Here is a 23,877-nt window from a genome sequence, read left to right on the forward strand (position 1 = left end):
GAAGAGAGGTATGCTGAGGGAGCGCCCTCCCTTTGGATGGTCCTGACCAGGCTGCTGTGGGTTGAACTCTGCAGGAATGGGGCTAGGTTTGAGAGAAGAACCTTTTTGCACAGTGCATTTCTAGTATTAGAATGTCAGTGGCACGTGGAGGCGGCGACAGAGGAGTGAAGGCCAAGGTAGAGGAGAAGCTGACAGAGACCCAGTCATAAATGGGTCATAGTGCATTACACATTATAAGCTACCTGGGCTGCAGAGCAGACTGAGACTGTGTCTCCAGAAAACAAATGAAAGCTAAAAGGCAGATGGCAGGACACAGCTCTACAGCTTGGCTCTCATTTGTCCTGCGGTTAAAGCACATCTGTGATGTTTGTAACGTCTCTGCAAGTATGTGTCTGCCCTACAAGTTTAAATATTGTTTTGTGTTTGCTTTTTAAACGTGCTGCACAGCACTTAAGTGGCCACAGGTAAATGCGTTGCTTTACCTCAAAATTGTGGTGTGGGCTTCAGTGTGTTGCTAGGAATTCCTGTTGCTTAGGTTGAATTACGTGTACTGTGTCTCTCTATCTGTTGTTTGCTGAAAATGGACTTGTCCTTGATGCTATAGAAATTTATAGATTTACACATACACACAGAAATAAACATTGTAGAAATCCTTTTTAAAAGTTTGTACTTTATAGTAAAATAAGTGATGTTTATTGTGAGTAGCCCTAAGGCAACCAGAGTCTGGTGGCGTCTAGGTTTTGTTGGGACTCAGTAGTGCTGTCTATAGAATATTTCTCAGCGTGCCTTATCTCCTCATTCCTAAAACTAATGTTTCACACATAACATACCTTAAAGAACTGTAGATCAGTGAGTGGACTGGTGTATGCTGCCTGACCTTCTGTAACTCTAATGCTGAGTTCTGCGTCTCCAGTAAGTGTGGCCATGGTGCCAGGATACCTGGCTCAGTGAGTAGTAGAACCAGAGGAACAAACCCAAAGGGACTTGTGGCTTTCCTAGGTTATTCAGGATAATGCTTAGTGATCTTTATTACTGACTGTGTAAACTCACCTTTCTAGCCAACACTGTGACTACCCCTCCTCTTGGTGGCATCAGTTTGGTATTACCTACTAATTTACTTTGCTCTGATGAACAGTATCCCTTCTAGTATCATGTTTTAGATGTGGCATATGAAACACAGTTTTTTTCTTTATTCTTTCATTTATTCAACCCCGACTGCAAGTTTCCCTCCCTTTTCCCATCCCACCCTTGAACCCCTCCCACCATTCACGCTTCCTTCATTTCTCTTTAGAAAAGGGCATGCCTCCTGTGGATGTCAACCAAACATAATCAAGTTACAGTGAAACTTGGTACCTCCCCTCATACTACTGCTGGACTAGTTAACCCAGCAGGAGGAAAAAAGAGCCCTAAGAGCAGGCAGAAGAATCAAGAGACAGGTCCCCATCGTGCCTCCCCACCTCCCCCCACGAGTTCCACAAGAAGACCTAGCTATACATCTGTAATATATATGCAGAAGGCCTAGGTCAGACCCATGAAGCTCCCTAGTACTCCGTTCAGTTTTTGTGCTTCTGTGAACAAACTTCAGTTGATTCTCTAGGTTTTCTTGACATGTCCTATAATACTTCTCCCTCTTCAGCAGGATTCCCTAAGCCCTGCCTAATGTTCAGCTATGGGTCTCCCTGCTTCTGTTTACATTAATTGCTGGATGAAGCCTCTCTGATGACAGTTGGACTAGGTACTGATCTATATGTATAGCAGAATATAATTAGGAATCGTTTCATTGACTTTTTTTTTTTTTTGTTTTTGTTTTTTGTTTTTTTTCCCGTTTTTGGCCAGTGGTATTTGGTTCTATAACAGGGCTCTCACTACCAGCTTCTGTGTCCTGACCCTTCAGGCAGTGTCAGGGGTAGACTCCCTCTTGTGGCATGGGTCTCAAGCTGGACCAATCATTAGCTGTCTATTCCCACAATTTCTGCATCACCTTTACACCTCTCCCAACTTTGTAGGCAGAACAAATTGTAGGTTGAAGGTTTTGTGGCTGGATGGTATCCAGAAGATGAAAAGATCTTTTATGTTCATGGATCAGTAGGATTAACATAGTAAAAATGGCCATCCTTCCAAAACAATCACAGATTCAATGCAATCTCTTTCATATTTAAAACACAGTCTTTACAGAACAATTGAAAGAATAATACTCAATTTTATATGGAAAGCTAGAAAACCGAAAGAATAATACTCAATTTTATATGGAAAACTAGAAAACCCAGGATAGCTAAAACTATCTTGTACAATAAAAAACAACTTCCAGAAATAATCATCATTCCTGATTTTTATCTGTACTAATAGTAATAAAAATCACATGGTATTGCCATAAAAATAGACAGTTCATCAGTGCAATCAAATTGAAGATCCAGACATAAATCCACATAACTATGGACACCTGGTTTTCGGTTAAAAAGCCAAAAATTATTCAACAGAAAAAAGAAAGCATCTTCAACAAATGGTGCCGGTCTAATTGGATATCTGCATGTAAAAGAACGGAAATAGTTATATTTCTATCACCCTGCAGAAAACTGATGTCCATGTGGATCAAAGACCTCAATATAAAACCAGATACATTGAACCTGATAGAAGAGGAAGTGAACACATTAGCACAGGGGATAACTTCCTGAACAGGACACCAATAAATAGCCCAGGCAGTAAGATCAGCAATTAATAAATGAGACCTCATGAAGCTGACCAACTTCTGTCAGGCAGAGCAAGCACGACTTTTCTGTTGCAGATGTTCCATGGGTGTGGGGGGCTGTGAGTCACTCACAGAACAGGAGAGGGAAAGCCTGGAAGATGGAAGGTCTGAGACGAGCACCTGACAGGTGACTGAAACAGTTCCAAAAGTGGTTAAATGTGTCTTTCATCAAAACATATAGAAAGAATGTTCACATCGTCTTCACGGCTCGTGGTCGTGTCTGATGAACTCTAATGCAGTTGTGCTCTCTCGGATGCTGCTTGGTAACTGCATTAGCCTCTCAGGAACAGGCATGAGTGTCCGGGCTGCTCGTGCGGGAGGGTCTCACTGGTGGGATACGGAAGACGTGTATTAAGGAGTATTTTGAACAGGCAGAGCTCGGTGTGAGAAACCTTAGATTGAATATGGGAGCACTGAAACTATTTTCCTTTTTCTTAGCCTCAGCAACGTGTGATTGGAGGTTGGACATCCGGTTGCACATCCTCACATCAATGCACTGCCAATGGTAAGGTGCCTCTCCTCTTTCTCCTGTCCCATGTTAGTGCTTTATAGCTGTGCTTATTATTCTTGTTTTGTAGAGACTTTTGAGAATTAAAAATTGCCCAAAAATCACAGAAAACTCAAAAATTTAGAATTTTTAGCAAAAGGAACCCTATTTTAAAGACCTTTTTCCTATGATTTTTATGGTTACCTAGTGTCTTACTTTTTTATTGTTCTGAGTCAACATGACTAAGGTGACTTATGGGAAAAAGCATTTACTGGGGGCTTACGGTTTCACAGGGTTAGAGTGACCATCAAGGCAGGGAGCGTGACAGTCGTCAGGTTGGCACAGTGCTTGAGCAGTGCCTCAGAGCTTGTATGCTGAGACAACAACCGTGAGGCAGAGAGAGAGAGAGAGAGAGAGAGAGAGAGAGAGAGAGAGAGAGAGAGAGAGAGAGACAGACACAGACCCCTAACTGGGAACTGGTGAGCTTTTGAAACCTCAAGTCCACCCCCCATGATACATCTCTTCCAAAAGGGCACACCTCCTAATTCTTCCCAGTAATAATTCCTTTATGTTTGTTTATCATTTTAGTGAGTTTTAGGACATTGTACTTATCCTGATGTTACTAGTTAATATGCAGCTAAATATATAATATTTTACATTTTTATTTAGTTAACTTTAAGAAAAACACCTTTATCTCTTTAGAAAGGTTTAGAAGTCTTTAATTTTGAATTACAAGCCTCAGCTGTTACACAAAAGTGACCACACTTCCTGTTTGGTGACTTGTGGTAATTCAGTAGTAGAGTTGTATTAAATTCATGATTTATTTGTGCTATAGGTTAAGTGATCTCACAATCTAAAATTCAGAAGGACTTTATCCTACTTTAATATATGTGTTTGGGGGTGCCTTTGCCTCGTGTCTTAGTTTTTTTTTTTTAATTTAAAAATTATTTGTCAACTTGTGTGTATAATGCATTTTGATATCTATTTCATTTTCCTCTCTTCACCCTCCTCTTACTCCCTCTGGAATATTTCTTCTCTCTAACAAGTGCATGTGCCACCCGCACCCCCTCTTTTTCTCTTTGAGGCAGGGTCTTAACTATTAGCTTAGGTTGATGTAGAATTCAGAGAGGTCGGCCTGCCTCTGCCTCCCGAGTGCTGGGACTGAAGGTTTGTGTGCACCACTTCATTAACCATGGGCTTAACCATGGTTTGTTATGGGGAGTAGGTGGAGGGTTATTTGCTGGAGCAGGAACAGCTTTTCAGTGGCTACACTTCTGAAGAGAAAGGATATCCCCACCCCCAGCAGCCATTACGACCCCCCTGGAGCCTTTTAAACCATATTCCTCTTACCTGACTGTTGTGTGTTTGGGGATAAAGAGATAGAAGAGCGAACAGCAGTTCCTCATACCCCACGTTTTTACTTGCTGAGATTTTATTACCTTTATTACGTCAACAATGATCTGAAAATATTAAATTGAAAACTACAGAAATAAAGTATTTACTGAATTTTAAGCTGTGCACTGCTATGAAGAGTGTACTAAGCTTGCTTGTCCTGAACATGAAGTTTCCTTCTGTCCAGTGATCCGGTTTTCCTGCCCATTTGTCACTTAGCTACCAGGGTGCATGTATGCCAGTATTTTTTTTTTTTTTTTAAACTTAGTAATACCCCCTAGGGAGGGCCAAGACCTTCTACTGGTTAGAGGGGCTAGCTTTGTGGCCACATAGTGTAGCTGTGGCAAGGCTCACTGTATACAGGAGTCTATATCTCTAGTGTGAGGAAGAGACCATTTCCCGTTTTCCCCTGAAAATTTCAAGTGCAGGTGTTCCGTGATAGGGCCTGGTCCTAGTGAGCGAGCACCATTGATTAAAAACTGGGGATTGGTGACCCTTTGCCACTTTCCCTATTTCATACATTGAGTTTACATTGCCTTACCTTTTAAGATGGACTTCCCATGACCAGAACTGACAGTATTTACCTGTGCAAGTTATTTTATATCTTTTTTCTGGAATTACTATGTTAGCAGGACTCATTGGTTAACAGGTTATGTGATGATTTTTACTCTCGTTTCAAACACGTATTTGAGAGAAAAGTTATAGCTCCCTTTCCCACTCATGGCCCCTGTTACAGATGTTCTTTTTGACAGATTGTACCCTGCTATGACCTGCTGCCTGATGACTGAGGTCATCGGCACACCAGTTTTATTCCTAAATATGTCAGTATTAAGTTGCATACTCCTATATAATCACGATATCGTTCTTCTGCTTTAAACTGGCATTACCTTTGTCATGTGAGAAGGAATGTGAGTACATGTTATATTCGTACTTGAAACCACAAAACAGGTGCTGTTTTCACCGTTCGTAGTGCAGCTGTGCTTGTGTGTTCATAAAAGTCTGTCTAGACCTTCGCCTCCTTCATTTCCTTTTCTCTGGGTCTGAGTGAGTTAGGGCCCTTCTGGAAACAACGTTCTAATAATACTTGTCTCATTCTGATTGTTCTGTTTTAGTTTCTGTGTATGGTGTCTGGAAGTCCATCCTGTTGTAGCCAATAGCACGATTTCCCCTATCCTATTTTATTTGCCTCTCCTTTTTTTTTTTTTTTTTTTTTGAGACAGGGTCTCATTTAGCCTGGCTGGTCTGGTGCTTGATATGCAGACCAGGCTGGCCTGGAACTCATCAAGATCTACCCGCCTGTCTTCCATCCCTGCTGGTAATAAAGGTGCGCACCATCTCGCCTGTGCAGCTCCCTGCTTATTTTCAAAGGCTGAAGAACACACTATCTTATGCATATTTTTTCTTTGATTAGTGTTTTGTTTTGTGGGCATTTGGATTTCTTCTGTTTTGGTTTATTTGGGGTAGAATTATCTAAGATCTTGATTTCAGATTTTAAGAAGTTCATTTTGGATTTCTGAGCAGGCTTTTTGGAGCATGCGGGTGTTTTAGTTTTTGAGAATTTCCATACTATGGTCCAGATATTGGTTATCTCCTAGGTGTGAGATGTTGATGGTTTTTAATAGCCATTTAAGTTTTCTGAATTTCTTATGTTTTTATTGAACGGTGACAAGATGCCAGTTGCTGTGCACAATTTACTTAATTATCCCTTTCTATCTGTCTGTAAAGTTTCCCCTACTCTGTTTTGTTAATTGTATATCTTTAGGAAAATGATGCTCATCTTTTCCTTGTATTTTCTGCAAATCAATAACTAGGCCCAAGGAAGGGTTTGATCTAATTTTGATCTCATCCTTCATTATGTGGAAGCCTAGGAAGGCTTTAGTAGTACTTTACTAGTACATCCCTGAAGAGGCATCTAATAGTTGCAAATTCTAACTGGTGATAATGGTCTAGATGCCATTATTCCATGAGTTTGCACAACAATGTTTCTACAAAGAAAACCTTTCATGACCTCATCTCTCCAGGAGAGGCATGTACATTGGTTTTCTTTTTTCCCCCCAATGTAGGGTTTGTTTAAGTATTATTGTGTGCTCGTAGATTTGAACATTTGACATATTTATTGCTTTGTGGCTTTATTATTACCGATATCAGATTTTCTTGACTGAAGGAGCCTTTTCCGGAGCTGGGGACTGAACCCAGGGCCTTGCGCTTCCTAGGCAAGCGCTCTACCACTGCGCTAAATCCCCAACCCCTGAAGGAGCCTTTTCAAGCTGACTTTGAAGCCTGCGAAATGATGGTAGTAGACACTGATAGATCCCATGCTATTTCATAACAAGATAGTCTTAACATCCATCGTCTTTCCGCATGTCCCTAGTCCCCACGTCAGTCCAGTTTGCTTTCAGTACAAAGCAGAAGTGAGGCCACAGTATTGGGTTCGGGAAGTGGGATGATTCTGGGGAAGCAATGTGTGTGTGCGTGATATGGTGTTTCTGATACAAATTTAGTATTTTATTTTTCAAATACAACTCCTTTGCCAGTATTTTCTTTTTTTTTTTTTAAGATTTATTAATTTATGTATATGAATACACTGTAGCTGTCTTCAGACACACCAGAAGAGGGCATCAGATCCCTTTACAGATGGTTGTGAGCCACCATGTGGTTGCTGGGATTTGAACTCAGGACCTCTGGAAGAGCAGTTGGTGCTCTTAACCGCTGAGCCATCTCTCCAGCCCTGCCAGTATTTTCATGATGAAAAAAAACCTGTTAATGTTGTTTATATAAACTTGATTAGTTTGTATACTTATATAAGTAATATACATAATAAATTAGGAAATATTTAAAAATAAACAAGACTATAAAGGAAAAACTCACCAATATGTTAAATATTAATAATCTTATTAATCGTAGCTAATGTTGATTATAGTAATTGCTGTATTGCTTATGTATTAATATTATATATTTATTTTTAACAATCGTGTTAATTTTAACCAGTATTTTAATTATATTTAATAGTGAATAATGAAATAATAAAATGACATGTAATTGAATATATTAAATGTAGAATTTGATTCTCTGAGAAAAAAGTGTATGTCTATCGGTCTGCACGTATATAGCTCAGGCTGGCCTTCAGTTCAGCTTTCCTTTCTCAGCCTTCTAGTGCTGAGCTGACAGTACACTACCTGCCCTTTCAGAGCACAGCTCCTCCGGAGCCAGCGCTCCTCTGTGATCTGGAAAGGGATGGGTGCTGTGTTTTTCTCCTCCTCCCCTGTGTCCTGCTGGTTTACCAGTAAGTTTAGTGTTACATTTTGAAATTGTGTGTGTGTGTGTGTGTGTGTGTGTGTGTGTGTGTGTGTGTGTGTGTTGTCTCACTCTAGCTCGGGTTGGCCTTGACCTCACTGTCCCATCAACCTGACCTGACACCTTTGCTTCTGGGCTTCTGAGTGCTGGGATGACAGACTTGAGGTCCATTATTTCATTAAAGTATTTAGGTAATCCTTGTGTGAGCACCACATTGGGACTGAGCATTTGGTTGGCTGCATTTGATTTATGTCTAGTATTTGGTTAAATTTTTGATTAGACACCATTTCTTGGTGTGGTCTTGCTTTTTCTCTGTAAGTGCTTAAAAAAAAAAAGAAAACAACACAAATTACAGTTTGTCCAGCTTTAAAAATGTAGGACATATAAGGGCTAAAGAAGTAAAAGTTAAGCAGTTGAGAGCCCTTGCTGCTCTTCCAGAAGACTTGGGTTCAATTCCTAGTACCTACATCATGACTCATGACAGTTTGAAGGGTTCTCACACCCTCTTCTCCTTCCTTGGATACCAGGCACACACATGGTACACAGACATACATGCAGGCAGATTACCCGTTAGACAGAACTAAATTTTGTAAGTGTGTTTCTGTGTAAAATGGGCATTTTAGAGTGCACCTTTTAATCAGCTGGGATTGTTTATCATTGTTCTTCTGATTGACATCTCTGCCAGAAGTTGTTGTGAAGACTGTGTAGGTCTTGTTCTTTAAGCATTCATTGCAGGATCAATTCTTGCTTCACTGCTAAGCCTGTGAACCTATTCCATCAGTCTGTTTAGCCCCATCTTTTTGTTGTTGTTCTGATTCTACAGTCATTCCACAACATGTAAAATTTAACTTTATTTAACAAGACTTCTTCTAAGCTTAGAACCAGGAGGGTGACTCTGTTAGGCTTATTATTTTCTATAGAATTGAATGTTTAATCAATACTATTTGTTTTCAAGTACATCCAAATGTTCTGGTGGGGAGATAGAGAAAGGGAAGGAAAGGCTGCAAATATTGGGTGCCTTTTGAAGAGTAATTTTTGGATGTGTTGGGGAGCGTATCAGCCCCTTTATTGATGTGTGGACAGGCTGTGAGGAGGGCAGGTCAGTTCTGCTCAGCATTTCCTAAATTAGTAACCTGTGGCAGAGACACCTCCCCACCCCTGTCCCCATGCACACATGGAATTGTCCAGGTGCTTGGCAGAGTTGAATGGTGCATACCAGGAGTTGATCACCCTAAAAGAAGAGCAACTTAAGTAAGACTTCCCAAAGGGTATGTTTATCTCCGTGTTTCTTCTTCCTGCCTTAGTTCCCTAGGTAGACTGAGCACCCTGGTGAGTAAGAATTGAGAGAATAGGGTCCCTTGTCTCAGTTCAGATTTTAGAGGATACAGTTTTTCTCCCATTTAGTTTAATGCTGGCCATAGGTGTGTTTTATAGAACTTTTGTTAGGTTGAGGTATGCTCCTGATTCTTGGCTTTTTTTTTTTTTTTTTTTTTTTTTTTTTTTTTTTTTTTTTTTTTTTTTTTTTTTTTTTTTTTAATGAAGGGGCTTGGTCTGTCCTTAATTCTCTTTATGTGCTGAGTTGTACTTAGAATTTTGTGTATGTTGAGCCAACCTTGCATCTCTAGGGTAAAATCAACTTTGGTGTGTGATCTTAGTGGTTTCTTGAATTTGATTTGTAGAATTTTATGACAGTCTTTACATGTGTTTGTTGGGGAAATTACCTGTGGTGCGCTCTCTGTGTAATTATTCAGTTTGGGTATAATTTGTAGTATAATGAGGTATAGGAGCCTACCTGGTAGGAATGGAGAACTATGACAAGTATCTGTCTGTCCTGAATGTCAGTATGAGTTATGACAACTCCTTCTGTCCTTGAGAGAAGTATAAGAAAGTTGCAAGTTTGTTAGAATTTGCCAGTGAATCTGAATGTGGATGTTTCATTGTTGAGAAGCTTTCATATTACTGCTTCAATGGCACTGATACCAAGTTGCTTAAATTGTTTTAATTCTGATGTATCCTACATGGGTTAGAAACACACCCATCCCATGTTTGGTTTTTAAGAGTATAAATGTTTACAGAATTCCTAATGATTGACTTATTAAATTGAAAGCTGTAGTAACCCCATCCCCTACCCCTTTACCACCAAATATATTTGTTTTCTCTTTTCTCTTCTGGCCAGTTTGTTATTCTTTGTGGGCCCTGCCCCCATCTCCCTTAAAGAATTTGTGCAGTTTGACAGATTGTATGTATGGTTGTTTTTAGCCTCAATTTCACAAATTTCTGGCTTTATCTACCTATCTTTCTTTCTTTCTTTTTTTTTTTTTTTTCTTTTTTTTCGGAGCTGGAGACCTAACCCAGGGCCTTGCGCTTGGGCAAGCGCTCTACCACTGAGCTAAATCCCCAACCCCCTTTTTTAACTCTTAACTCTGGTTTTCCAGGACATTGGGGTGCATTGTTAGGTTGTTTGTGATCTCTCCCCCTTCCCAAGTAAGCTGCGCAGTTGGAAACTTTCCTCTTAGAACTACCTTAGCTGTCCCAAATGACCTGGCTCATTAGCTTTCATAATTATGATCTGGAGGTTCTTTTCTTTGCTAAGGTTCTCAGTGGTCATCCCAGGGTATGTTGTTCTGTCTCCATGTATTCCTGTAGCTTCTTTAGTTTTCTAGTAATTGATTTCTAATTTTATTGCATGGTGATCTGATGGATAAGAGTGGCTATTTTGATTCTTTTGCATTTGGTAGTACTTGATTTGTGGCCTGGAATGTGGTCTGTGTTAAGTTGCCCTTGGCTGCTGAGGAGAACGTGTTTGTTTCTGTTGGATTCACTCTGCTGTAGATAGTGGTTGCACACACTATGCTGTAGTTTAGGTCCTGGTTTTCTTTGCGGGTTTTCAGTCTGGATTTTCCCATCCAAGGTGAATTTGAAACATTGAAATCCCTCATTCATCTTGTGTCAGGACCTATCTGACCTTTTCTATTCTCTGGTGTTTGTATGAGATCGGAGCCTTAATGTTTGGTAGATTTGTATTTGCAGTTGTTACATCTTGATGAATTGTTCCCTTTACTAACATGTGACCTTTTTTTTTTATCTCTGACTAGAGTTGTCAGAGTAGCTGTGCCACCTGTTTTCAGCTTTTGCTCCCTTGTTAGATTGTTTTTCATCCGTTGGCTGTCAGTCTGTGAGTGTCTTTACCTATAAGTTTTGTTCCTTAGATTAAAAAGGTTGATTCTAGTTTAGTCAATCAGTCTGTCTCATTTTGGGGAAGTTGAAGTCATGCATTTTGTTTTGTTTTAGGTTTTTAGAGATAGGAGTTCATGTTATCCCAGGTAGCCTTGAGGTCACATTTCAGCAGAGACTGGCCTTAAATTCCTGATCACCCTGCCTCTGCTGCCCAAGTGCTAGTAAGTCACTACATCCTGGCATCTAAAAAGAAATATTTGGGTTTTGTTGTTTGAGACTAGAGTCTTAGTCATCCTAGCCAGCCTAGAATTGTTATGCGGAGAACTCTGGCCTCAAACTTCTAGAGTGCTTCCTGCTTCTCCTTCCTGAATGCAGGGATTAAAACCCTGGACCAGCACACACAGCCTGTTCTTGTTAGTGCATTAGCTGTGTTAAAGCAATAGCTATCAAGTATTTGAAAAACTATTACTTCTATGAAGGCCACATAATTGGGATGGAAGTTTCTTTTAAAAATACTTTTCTCTGTTTCATGTCATGTGACAGTGCATGTCAATGAACACACCAGTGTCTCTGCCTCCATCATAGATTTAGGCATGTTGACATCCTCTCCCTCTGTAGACCTGATCTGTTGCTGTCAGTGGGCGCAGCAGCTGTTGTGCAATTAATTGGAAGTGTATATCACGGCACACGATAGACAGATCAAATTCACAGAGTGTTGACAATTTAATTTTATTTCTTTTGCTTTTTGAGATTATAACATTTCTTTACTTCCCTGTCCTCCCCCCAAATCCTACAATATACTCTGTTTTGCTCTCTTTCAAATAAATGACTTCTTTTCTCATTAGTTGTTGTTACTGTTTTGTGTTTGTGTGTGTATTCCTAAATACATAAATAAAACCTCAGTCTGTATATGTTCCTTTTATGTATGTTTTCAGGGCTGACCAGTTGGTGCTTTTCCATGGGAAAGATGATTTTGTACAAACAACGTGTTTTAGTTGCCTGTAGTTTTGTTGTGTATAAGTCTGTCCTCTTGGGCTTTCTCATCTGCTTTGGCATCTCCATTGCTGTTCTAGCTCAGCTCATGTTTAGGCAGTCATGTTGGTGAGACTTTATGAATGTAGCTCAAGGATACAGGCCAAAGAACCAGAGATTACTCCCCCTTCCTTGTGTGCATGCATGAATGCACATCCTCCCATTGTTAGTTAGAGTCCCATGAGTCTCTTTTATAATCAAAATGTGGAAGACCTAGCTGAAACCCATACAGGGTCCATAATTGTAGTTTCAATCTCTCTGAGTCTTTATGAGGCCCGTTTAGTTGATTTTGGGTGCTGTGTTCTTGTGTCATTGACCCCTTTGGTTCCTAGAATCCTTCTTCTCTTCATAGTTCCCCTGATACTTTGTCTAGTGTTTGGCTGTGAGTCTCTGCATCTGCTCCTATCAGTGGCTAGATAACACCTCTGATGACAAGTGGGCGCTGATCTGTGAGTATAGCAGAATACCATTAGGAATCATTTCATTAGCTTTCCCTTTTTTATTTTTGCTAATCATATATGGTTTTATCCTGGGTCTCTGCTCTGCCCAGCTTCTGGTTTCTGGATATCCATGCTGTGGTCTCCCTCTCCTGATGTGGGTCTCAAATTGGACTAGTCATTGGTTGGCTGCTCTTGTAAGGGTCCATGATTTGCTGAACAATGATATCCTGGACTCACTATGTAAAAGCAAAAAGTGTTTTATTCTGCAGAGGTCCAGCATGCTGGGGTCTACCATCTACAAAGATGGAGAGTCTCCAAAGTGAGCTTGCAGGCCTGATTTAAAGCACATTAGGGGAATTCCGGGAAGGGGGGCAGGTAGGTGACCTCAGTTCTTAATTTTGGTTCTATCTCTGGGGACGTTCCAGAACCATTGCTGGGGACGGGGAGTGGGGTGGAATGGGGTGGTTGGAATCAGTTGCTGGGGAAGTCTGGAAACTGCTGTTGACCCATTGTCCTTGTCTCAGGCCAGATGGCTGACAGCTTCTGAGGCCTGGGCATGCCCACTCCTTAGAAACAGATTTAGGCCTGGTTTCCTGAACTGCCAATTTGAAGCCTGTGATGGAGTCAGCTTGGTCTTCTCACTCTCACAAGCTCTATGTCCCCATTGCCCCAGCACATCTTACAGGCAGAACATATTATAGATATTGCGGACTGATGTCTCAGTCTCATTGCTGGGAGACTTGTCTGCTTATAGAAGATGGCCGGTTTGGGTTCTGTATGCTAGGAGACTTTACCAGGGTCATTCTCATAGATTCCAGGAAATTTTCACTACGCTAGGTTTCCACATTCACCCCCAAATGCCCTGTAATTTCAATCATCTCTCCAAGTACTCTCTCTCCATCCATCCATATCCAGTCAGAACATCCATCTTTCTATCCCTGCCTGCCCCAGTCTACCCACAAAATCTATTCTAGTTCCCTATCCTAGGGGGATCTGTGTGTACCCTCTTGAGCCCTTCTTGATACTTAGCCTTGCAGGGTCTGTGGATTATATCATGATTGCCTTTTACGTACGTGATTATATCCACTTACAAGTGAAGACATCCCTTGTTTGTTTTTGTGGGTCTGGGTTACCTCATCCGAATGATTTTTTTTTTTTTTCTACTTGCCTTCGATTTACATTCATTTGCTTACAAATCTCATGATGATAGCTATTGAGATATACCACATTTTCTATATTCCTTCTTCAGTTGAGGGACATCTAGGTTATTTCTAGTTTCAGACTATTATGAGGAAAATAGTTATGAACGTAGTTAAGCAAATATACTTATGGTAGGATGGGGTGTCTTTTGGGTATATGCCCAGGGGTTGTAGAGCTGGGTCTTGAAGTACTTGATTTCCGGAGTGGTTGTGGGAGTTTGCATTCCCACCAGCAATGGAGGAGTGTTCTCATTGCTCCACATCCTTGCCAGCATGACCTGCAAGATGTGGACCTCACATTGGTTTTGATTAGCATTTCCTTGATGCTGTGAGTGGTGAACATGTCTTTTAGTGCTTCTTGGTCATTTGAGTTTCCTCTGTTGAGAAGCCACTGCTTAGAGCTGTATCCCACTTTTTAAATTAAATTATTTGGTTTGCTGCTATCTAATTTTTTGAATTCCTGATATAGTTTGGGTATTAGTTCTCTATCAGATGTGGTGCGAGTGATTACATTTTGTGGGCTGCCATTTTTTGTCCTAGTGACAGTGTCCTTTGCCTTACAAAAGTTTTTCCGTTTCAGTTTATTAATTGTTTTAGTGTCTTTGCTTTTATTGTTCTGCTCAGGAACTTTGTCTCCTGTGCCAGTGCATTCAAGGCAATTCCCCACTTTCTCTTTTCAGTGTGTGTGGTTTTATGTTGGGGCCTTTGGACTTGAGTTTGGTGCAAGATGATGAACATTGATCTGTTTGCATTGTTTTATATGCAGACATCAGTTTGACCAGGGTCATCTGTTGAAGATGGGGTCCTCACCCCACCAACACTGGGTATTTTTTGGCTTCTTTTTCAAAAGGTCAGGTGGCCAGAGGTGTCTATATTTGTGTCTGGGTCTTCATTTTGATTTAGTTGGTCAACAAGTCTGTTTTTTGTGCTAATAACATGCTGGTATTATTACTATAGCTTTGTAGTACAACTTGAAATTAGGAGTGTCGAGATCTCCAGTTAGGATGGTTTTAGCTATCCTTTTGTTATTGTTGTTTTGTTTTGTCTGTTATATTTTGTATCACTTTCGCTATTGTAAAAGGTGTTCTTTCCCTGTTTTGGGGGTTTGTTTTTGTTTCTCTTTTTCCCAGATCATTTGTCATTTTTGCATAGAAGGGCTACTGATTTTTTTGAGTTAATCTTGTATTGGGCCAGTTCCCTGAAGCTGTTTATTAGTTGTATGGGTTCCTTGGTAGAATTTTCAGGGTTAATGCTATCATCTGTAAATAGGGATACTTTGCCTTCTTCCTTTCTAGTTTATATCGACTTGATCTTCTTTTGTCGTCTTACTGTTCCATCTAGAAATTCAAGTATGATATTGAATAGGTGGGGAGGGAGTGAACAGTCTTGTTTTATTTCTGATTTAGTGGAATTGCTCTGGGTTTCTCTCCACTTAATTTGTTGTTGGCTATTGGCTTACTGTAAATTGCCTTCCTTATATTTAGGTATGTCCCTTTTATCCCTAATCTCGCCAAAATTTTTATCATGAAGGGGTATTAGATTTTTGTCAAAGACCTTTTGGTATCTAATCAGATAATCATGTGGTCTTTTCTTTCAATTTGTTTATATGTGGATTAGATTGACAGATTTTCCTTTGCTGAATCATCCCAGAATCTCTGGGATGAAGTCTACTTGATCATTGTGGATGATTTTTATTTTTTGGATGTGTTCTTGGATTCAGTGTATGCGTAGTATTTTATTTAGTATTTTACCATTTATGTTCATACGGGAAATTAAATTAGCCTTTACTACTATCTTTGAATTTTTGTATGGTTTGGGTATCAGGGTAACTTTGGCCTCATTTGACTCAGTAATCATTCAGTTTCCATGACTTTGAAGGCTTTCTGCTGTTTCTGTTGTTGAAATCCAGCTTTCATCCTTGGTGGTCTGGTGGGATACGGGGGTTATTTCAATTTTATTTTATCTGCTGAGACTTGCTTTGTGACTGAGTACATAGTAAATTTTGGAGAATGTTCTGTGTGTGGTGCTAACAATGTGTATTCTTTTGTGTTTGGGTAAAACATTTTGCTGCTATTTATCCGGTCCATTTGGTTCATAGTATCTTTTGGTTTTTTTTTCTGTATGACCTGTCCATTTTTGAGAGTGGTGTATTGAAGTACTATGCTTGAGGATACATGTATGATTTAAGCTTTAGTAGCATTTCCTTTACAAGCTTTGGTGCCCTTGCATTTGGGGCACGGATGTTGAGAATTGAAGTCTATTTTGTTAGATATTATAATGGCTATACTAGCTTGTTTCTTAGGTCCATTTATTTGCTTATAAAAAACTTCCAACCCTTTACTCTGAGGTAAGGATGGTTCCTGTTTTTTCCATTGATCTGTTAGTGTGTGTCTTTTTATTGGGGATTTAGACCATTGATGTTGAAAGATACCCATAACCAATGGGTGTTAATTTTTGTTATTTTGTTGGTGGTGGTGTAGGTGGTATCTGTATCTGTGTGTATGTGTGTCCATCTGTACTTTCTTTGGAGGCTGCGGTGAGATTATTTATTGCCTTTATTTTTGTGGGTATAGTTCATCTCGTTGGTTGGGGTTTACCTTCTAATACTGTCTGTAGAGCTAGCTGGGTTTGTGGATAGATATTATTACTTTGTGGTGGAATGTTTCCTCCCTCAATGGTAATTGAAAACTTGTGCTGGTTATAGTAATCTGGGCTGGCATCTTTTGTGTCTTAGAGTCTGCAGGACATGTGCCGAGGCCCTTCTAGCTTTTAGAGTCTCAGTTGAGAAGTCAGGTATGTTTTTAATAGTTTGACCTTTATATGTTACTTGGCCCTTTTCCCTTGCAGCTTTTAGTATTCTTTGTTCTGTGTGTTTAGTGTTGTAATTATTATGTGGCAAGGGACTTTGTTTTCTGGTACAGTCTATTTGGCGTTCTGTTAGCTTCATGTACATTTATAGGCATGTCCTTCTATAGGATAGGAAAAATTTCTTCTAGGATTTTGCTAAACAGTATTTTCTTGGACATGGAATTGGGTTTCTTTTCTTTATTCCTATTATTCCTAGGTTTGATCTTTTCAGGGTGTCCCAGATTTGCTGGATGTTCTGTGTCTGGAGTTTTTTAGCTTTCACTTTTTCTTTGACCAGTGTATCTATTTCTTCTATTGTGTCTTTAACCCTGGTATTTTTCTCTTCCATCTCTTCCATTCTGTGGATGATACTTGTGTCTGTAGTTCCTCTTCACTCACCTACATTTTCCATTTCCATAGTCTCCTCAGCTTGTGTTTTCTTTAGTGTTTCTTTTTCCAGGTTTAGACCTTGAAGAGTTTTATTCATTTCATTCAATTTTTTTCCTGGTTTTCTTTCCTTCACTATTTAAAAAAGTCTATTCTTAATTTTTTAAGGGGTTTATTCATTTCCTCTTTAAGGACACCTAGCATCTTTATAAAGCTGGTTTTAAGATTGTTTTCTTGTGCTTCATCTGTGTTGGGCTATTCAGGGCTTCCTGTCGTAGGATGGTTACGCTCTGGTGGTGACATTCTATCCTTGCTGTTGATTGTGTTTTACACTAGTATCTAGATATCTGGGTGTGGGGCTATTATAGATCTAGGTGGATTTGTCTTTGTTGGATAGGTATTTTGTCCTTTGGTTTATTTTCTTTTTAGTCCTCTGGCTGGAGTGGCCTGTTGTAGAATAGAAAGTCTCCATCTCAGTAGGGGGCTGGACTTCTGAAGGCAGGGTTGGCCTGTGGTCATGCAGTGGGTTTCTGCCTGAGTTGAGGGCTAGACTTCTGGCCACTGGTATGGCCTCTGGTGTGACCTGAGTTCTTCCTCAGGAGTTGAGGGCCATGATGTGTTGAGGGAGGGGAAGGAGGGCTGGGTAGGCACTGAGCGATTTGGGGTGGTTTGCTGGTGGACAGTGTACCTTGGGTTTCTGGGTACCAGTGTGATCTCTGGTGAAGCAGGTGACATTAGCTGAAAATGTGGATCAGGATAGGCTGACTAGGAGAGGGGTCCTGGGTAAGTGTTGGTGGTCCCTGAGTAGGGAGCTTTTGTGGGGATCTGTGTGACTGGGTAGACTATGGTAGAGAACACTGGAGGTGTGGGCTGGAATATAGCCAATTATTACTCTCTTAAATTTTTCATGCGGCTTTAAGGAAACATCAAATATATATAAAGGTGGTATACCAGAGTGTACTCCAATGCTGACATGCAGGGAGGGGCACAACCCTTATGGTTGAGAACGGTTCAGATTGTATCACAGAGCAGAGGTGAGTGTAAGTATTGATTAAATTGTTCTCAGTTTTCAATTGTAATTGTATTAATTATACATAGTGGCTTTTAGTAGGACATTTTCATATATATAATCTTTGATCTCCCCCACCTAAACCCCTCTTATTTCCTTTGATCCTGTACTAGTCAGGGTTTTCTAGAGTCACAGAACTTATTAGTAGTCTCCATATAGGAAGGTAATTTGTTACGATGACTTACAGTCTGTAGTCCAACTTCCCAACAATGGCCAGCAGCAGCTGTGAGTAGAAGTCCAAGGATCTAGCAGTTGCTCAGGCCCACAAGGCAAGCATCTTCCTTCTTCCAATGTCCTTATGTAGGTCTCCAACAGAAGGTGTGGCACAGATTAAAGGTGTATACCACCACGCCTGACCACCATGCCTGGATCTAGGACTTGTTTTGTCCCAGGTGACCTTGAACTCAGAGATCTGCTTGCCCTACTCTCCTGGGATTGCTAGCCACTATGTCTCTATGCTAAGATCCAGGTCAGAACCTTGTAATTCCTAGTCTTAAGATCAGGATTGTAGGTGGGCCTTCCAGTTCGGAATTGTAGTTCATTCCATTGTAGTTCAAGTTGACAACGAGGAATAGCCACTACAGATCTCTTTCTTCTACCCAGTGAGCCTCTCTTGGACTTTCATTGCTTTTATGTCTTCTCTGCCTGCCTGCTTGCCTGTCTGCCTGCCTGCCTTCCTTTCGTGAGAGAGTGACCAAATATATTTAATTAGAAATTTTATAGGAGCATGAGTCAAAGGTTATACAAAATTGAAAGTAACTTAATCAAAATTTTAAGGGTTGACAATATGAAGGTATGTCATTTGTGGTATCACTGTGTGAGTTTTATAGATAGTAGAAGGTTTTAATTAGGGAAAATGAGTAGTGCCTCCTATGTAACAGGCCTCCCACAAGTACTGCTGCAGTTTCTGCTGCATCGGGGCCAACCTTCAATCAGCCCCTCATGGCGAGTGACTGGAAGGCAACCTCGAAAGCAGTTTTTATACTTTTTAGGGGTATAGGTTGCATCAGCAAGGTTACAGTTTAAAATTATTAGCTAAGCATATTGACCTTTGAATCTATTAGCTAGCAAGCATGACATGCGTGCGAACTCTTTCTGGAACCAGAGGGTCAGGTGACTATGTCAGTACATTCTTCAGATTTTCAAGAGTGTCCCTGTTCCTCCTGAGAACTGTGGGTGGAGAATGGAACTTGGCCTAGCTTTGACCCGAGGCTGGAAGCTCGTACTTGCCCCAATCTTGACCTGAGTTGGTGGGTGTAAAGCTGGCGAAAGCCATTAGGGTCCTTCATAGGAACTCCATAACCTACTTTCTACCAGGTCAAACCTTTTAATAGCTCTTATGCTTCAGTAAGAACTAGGGTCCTTCAAACACAGTACTGTGAACCTGCAATGGAGAGCTGAGCAACAGAGGAACTAGGCTGTCTGTCTAGCAGCAGCTTGGATTCAGCTTAAAGCTTGAATGTGAGCTTGTACATGGCTACTGTGGTTTTGGTATTAAATGTAAGGAAGTGCTGAAGCTTTGTGAGCATTTTAGTTTTTGTGTATGTCTGAAATTTTATTTTATAAAATGATATACAAACTAAAGACTACTAGGGGAAGGTTCTAAATCAGGTTCCATTGTTAGTGGAAGTTTTATTCAGTTCTCACAACTGGAATTTAATAGTAGCTTAAATGGTCTGTCTGCTCTTAGCTCTGAACTATTGAGGTAGAGAAAAACACAGAATTGTGAGTAAAAATGGGAGTGAGAAGACAAAACACACTTGACTAAGTAGTTTGTTAAGTGCAAGAATGCAATGAAACTGGTCAATTACAGTCTGAGAATGTTAAATGGAGATTCACAGAAAGGAGCACTATTTAACTTCTCCACTGTGTGAAATCTTGGACTTCTTATCTACCAAGGAGTGAAAGACCTTTTTCCTTGCATCCAGATCATATATGTTGTCCACCAGTCTTGTGAGTGTTGCACTAACTAGAGTGCTGTGTTGACACTTTTTAATCCCTTACTGCGTTTTATTTATAAGCTGAATTGCTGTATAAGAGAGAAATAAAGTATATGCATTATGTGTCAGCATCTGCTCTTTCAGGCTGACTGGGGTGCTTCTAGACTCCTTAGCAGATGAGAGATGTTACTTGTGTTTCAGAATGGTAATAGAAAGAACAAAACATTGTATGAAACATATCCTTGGAGTGGATGGATACCACTTACTTAGGTTCAACTGAGACTGGTGGAAGACTCAGTAGTTAGGATCACAAGGGAAGAGGTTGTAAAAATGCTATCATAGGACATGACTTAACTTTCTGCTTACTGTCTTAATTGATTGACCAAATTATCAGTTATAAATAGAGTTTAAGACAATTTTTTCAAGAAAGATTTGCTGTATGAACTTTTATGGTGAAATTATCAAAGTTGAGATGAGAAGATTTTACTTGGAAATAGCCTCTATTTTAGGTAGTCAGCAGAGGGTCAATGGGTTAAGCATTTGCTGTACAACTATGAGAGCGTGGGTTTGGATCTCAAAAGCCACACGTAAAGCTGGTCATGAGTACACCTTTATAACCTTAGTACTAAGAGAATGGCAAATCTTGGTCTCAGTGGACAGTCATTTTAGTTAAATTGTTGAATTTTTAATGAGAAACTATTTTAACAAACAAGTTGGACAGAGCACAGTTGGGAAAAGCTCCCATCATGGACCCATGGCATACCTACATAATGTAACACACAATGAACGTGTAAATGAGTGACACACAGACATCTGCATTTAGATTTTAGGTGACAGTTTGTTACTGAGTTGTTGAGTTAATAATGTAAGTAATCACAGTTGGTTTGCATTTGTGTGGTTCCTTTCCAGAGCTGAGACTGACACATTGCCACCAAAATCATGCATTGCAATGATGTTCAATTTTGTTCTTCCTTTAGGAAAGCTGTCGTGTGTGTGTGTGTGTGTGTGTGTGTGTGTGTGTGTGTGTGTGTGTGTGTGTACATTTGTTTAACTGTTAATTCCATCACCTCTGTTTCTTTTAAGTTTTATCATTCCTAGTTCTGAAACATGTGTTTCCAGTGATACTGAGACCCATTCTCTTAAGGTAAACAAGATTTTTTTTAAAAAGTGAGGGGTTCTTATGTGCTGCTGACAAATCCTTGCATTTGCCTTGTAGCTAAGGCTGACCCTGAATGTGTTATCATGTCATCTCATGGTGCAGTCAGCACCATGTCTGGCTGAGATCAGCTCAAAGTGCTCAGTTTTCTGCTACTTTGGCCCTTTTCCCTCCCCACCCACCAATCTATTGCTATAACTGACGTAAAGCATATCCTTTTCTGTGGTTGTAACTGTTAAAGCAGCACCACCTTGTGCTGGGCTGGAGCAGTTTTGTTCATCCAGACTGTCTACATCTAAGCCAAGTATTTTAGTCTTTACACCTTAGAGATATAGTTACAAAATGAGTGCCTCCTCCTTCAATAGGAGGCATGAGGTTGGGATTATAGTTTAGTGGCAGAGCACTTGTGTAGCATGGATGCGGCCCTGGAATTTATTCTTTACTGTCTTAAAGTTTCATTGCTATGAAGAGACACCATCACCAAGATAACTCTTCTAAAGGAATATATTTAATTGGGGCTGGCTTACAGCTTCAGAGGTTCAGTGCATCATCATCATGGCGGGAAGCATGGCAGCATTTTGGCAAACATGGTATTGGAGGAGTTGAGAGTTCTACATCTTGATCCAAAGGCAGCAGCAGGAGAATCAGGAGTTCTGTAGGCAGCTGGGAGGAGGGTCTCTTCTGCACTGGGTATAGGACCTCAAAGCCCACCCCCACACTGACATACTTTCTTCAACAAGGCCACACCTCCTAAAAGTGCCACTTCCTGTGGGCCAGGCATATTTAAACTACCACACCTACCATTCCCTTAAAGTAGAAACTTTAGTCGGGAGTAGTCAAATGGTGGGTGTGCCAGTTCACACAGCAATTATTTAGATGCAAAAATCTTACCTGTGTGGCTGTGTTTATATGGGCAACTCTTGTCTGCTGGTGTGTACGGGTGACTTCTTCCAGGGCAGTGTGACCGAAGGGAGCCATTGGTCATCTTAGTTTGTACAGGGGTACCTTACAGTTTTTAGAGACAGCATTTTTCATAACATCCAGTCTGTTCATTTTTATTATTAAATGTCTTGGGCTGGGAAGATGACTCAATTGAGAACCTGAGTTTGCAACCAAGAACCCATACAAAAATCCCACAGCTCCTATAGTGAGGCTGAAGAAGAGACAGACAATTCTCTGGACTCATGGACCTCTTAGGCTGGCATGTACAGCAGCCAACAACAAATTGCTCTTGTCTCAAGGAAAGTGCAAGGTGAGGACTGTTACCTGTATTCTTACACACATACATGCATGCACACACATGTACACACACACCACATAACATCTTAGTGTTTAAGTCTACGTGGGAAGACAGATGGAAAAACTGATGAAGTGGCTCCTGATGGTCTGGAGCCCTAAGAATTGTCCCAAAGGTTTCTATCCCAGGGTCACTGTTTCTTTTCCACCATGATGACTATTTTACTTTTTTTTTTTTTTGGTTCTTTTTTTCGGAGCTGGGGACCGAACCCAGGGCCTTGCGCTTCCTAGGCAAGCGCTCTACCACTGAGCTAAATCCCCAATCCTCAAACTTAAAACCACATTTGTTTGTTTTTTTTTTTTTTCCCCAGAGCTGGGGACTGAACTCAGGGCCTTGCGCTTGCTAGGCAAGTGCTCTACCGCTGAGCTAAATCCCCAACCTATTTTACTTTTTTTTTATAAGTGGAAAAATTCTATTAGTGATTCTAAATATTACTTTAGATACTATGTATTGCCAGGGTAAAGTATTCTGATGACTAAGAAGTAAATTGTCTGTATGCCAAGTTATTTTAAAATCACTTCAGGTAATTTGCATTAAACTGTGCTTTAAAAATGATTCTTTTAACAAATTCAATTAGCATCGGTTAATTTTAAAATAAGTGGTTTAGTCACAACGCTTTCGTTCTCCTCTGAGTATCTAGTAAGTATACCATGACCATAGTCTCCTCTGCCCCCACCACACCAGCCTCTCTGTAAGCAGTCCCTTGCTAACAAGTTCTTGATTTTTGAATGCTTGATTATGTCCACATCTGCTAGAAGATGTCCTGGGTGGACTGTGATAGAATCTTGCTATACAGTTAAGCTTGTTAGTTCTCATGCCCATAGAGTTCATCAGCGTGAGCACTAAGAATGGCAGATGGCTCATCTTCAGTTTAAACTGTAGTTAAATGTTGTTGTAAAAATATAAAAATAAAAAAAGGTAAAGTTGGTCTTTTATCCTGCTAGGTCTGGCACCTCAGTGCCCCAAGATATCTGCTAGATATCTTGGTGGAAACACATCCCAGCAGCACACTTTACTACACTCAAACCCTCACATAAAAGAACACACAACACAATAATCTTTGACCCAATTGATAAGATATAATTGCCCACTTAAACATACAAAGCCCAGTACCATCCATCCCTTGAGAACATTGATAACAACCTGTAAATACACAGAGCAGAATCTTAACACCACCTACCATGGCTTCTCCCCTCTCTCCGTCCTGCCTCTGTTCTAGTCTCCTCCTCTTCCTTCAAACTTCTCTCCCGCCCATCCTTCCTTCTCCTCCAATGACAGGCCGCCTTCTATCCGGTACCTGCCCCTCACCTGTACTTTACAAATTCAATGGGGAGAAGGTTCTGGTGAAGTCACCTGAGTTCTGAGTATGTGACTAGGCTGCTTTCCTTGGGGCAGTGGAATTAGCATCAAAATA

General features: G+C 40.4%; 1 protein-coding gene across 8 annotated transcripts in view; it reads left to right on the plus strand.

Moving 5' to 3' along the window:
- The window catches only part of Tbl1xr1 (TBL1X/Y related 1), a 139,179-nt gene that overhangs the window by 67,140 nt on the left and 48,162 nt on the right, over nucleotides 1–23,877 (plus strand). For 7 of the 8 annotated variants that reach the window (XM_039102745.1, XM_039102747.1, XM_006232190.4 and 4 more), the window contains exon 2: nucleotides 3,185–3,251. The gene's annotated coding sequence lies outside the window, so the exon portion shown is untranslated. Of the gene's footprint in view, nucleotides 1–1,717; nucleotides 1,736–3,184; nucleotides 3,252–23,877 lie in introns of those variants that run through there. The other variant, XM_017590990.2, reaches the window with a different exon arrangement.

The sequence above is a fragment of the Rattus norvegicus genome, chromosome 2 (assembly GCF_036323735.1).
Source record: "Rattus norvegicus strain BN/NHsdMcwi chromosome 2, GRCr8, whole genome shotgun sequence".
NCBI lineage: Eukaryota > Metazoa > Chordata > Mammalia > Rodentia > Muridae > Rattus > Rattus norvegicus.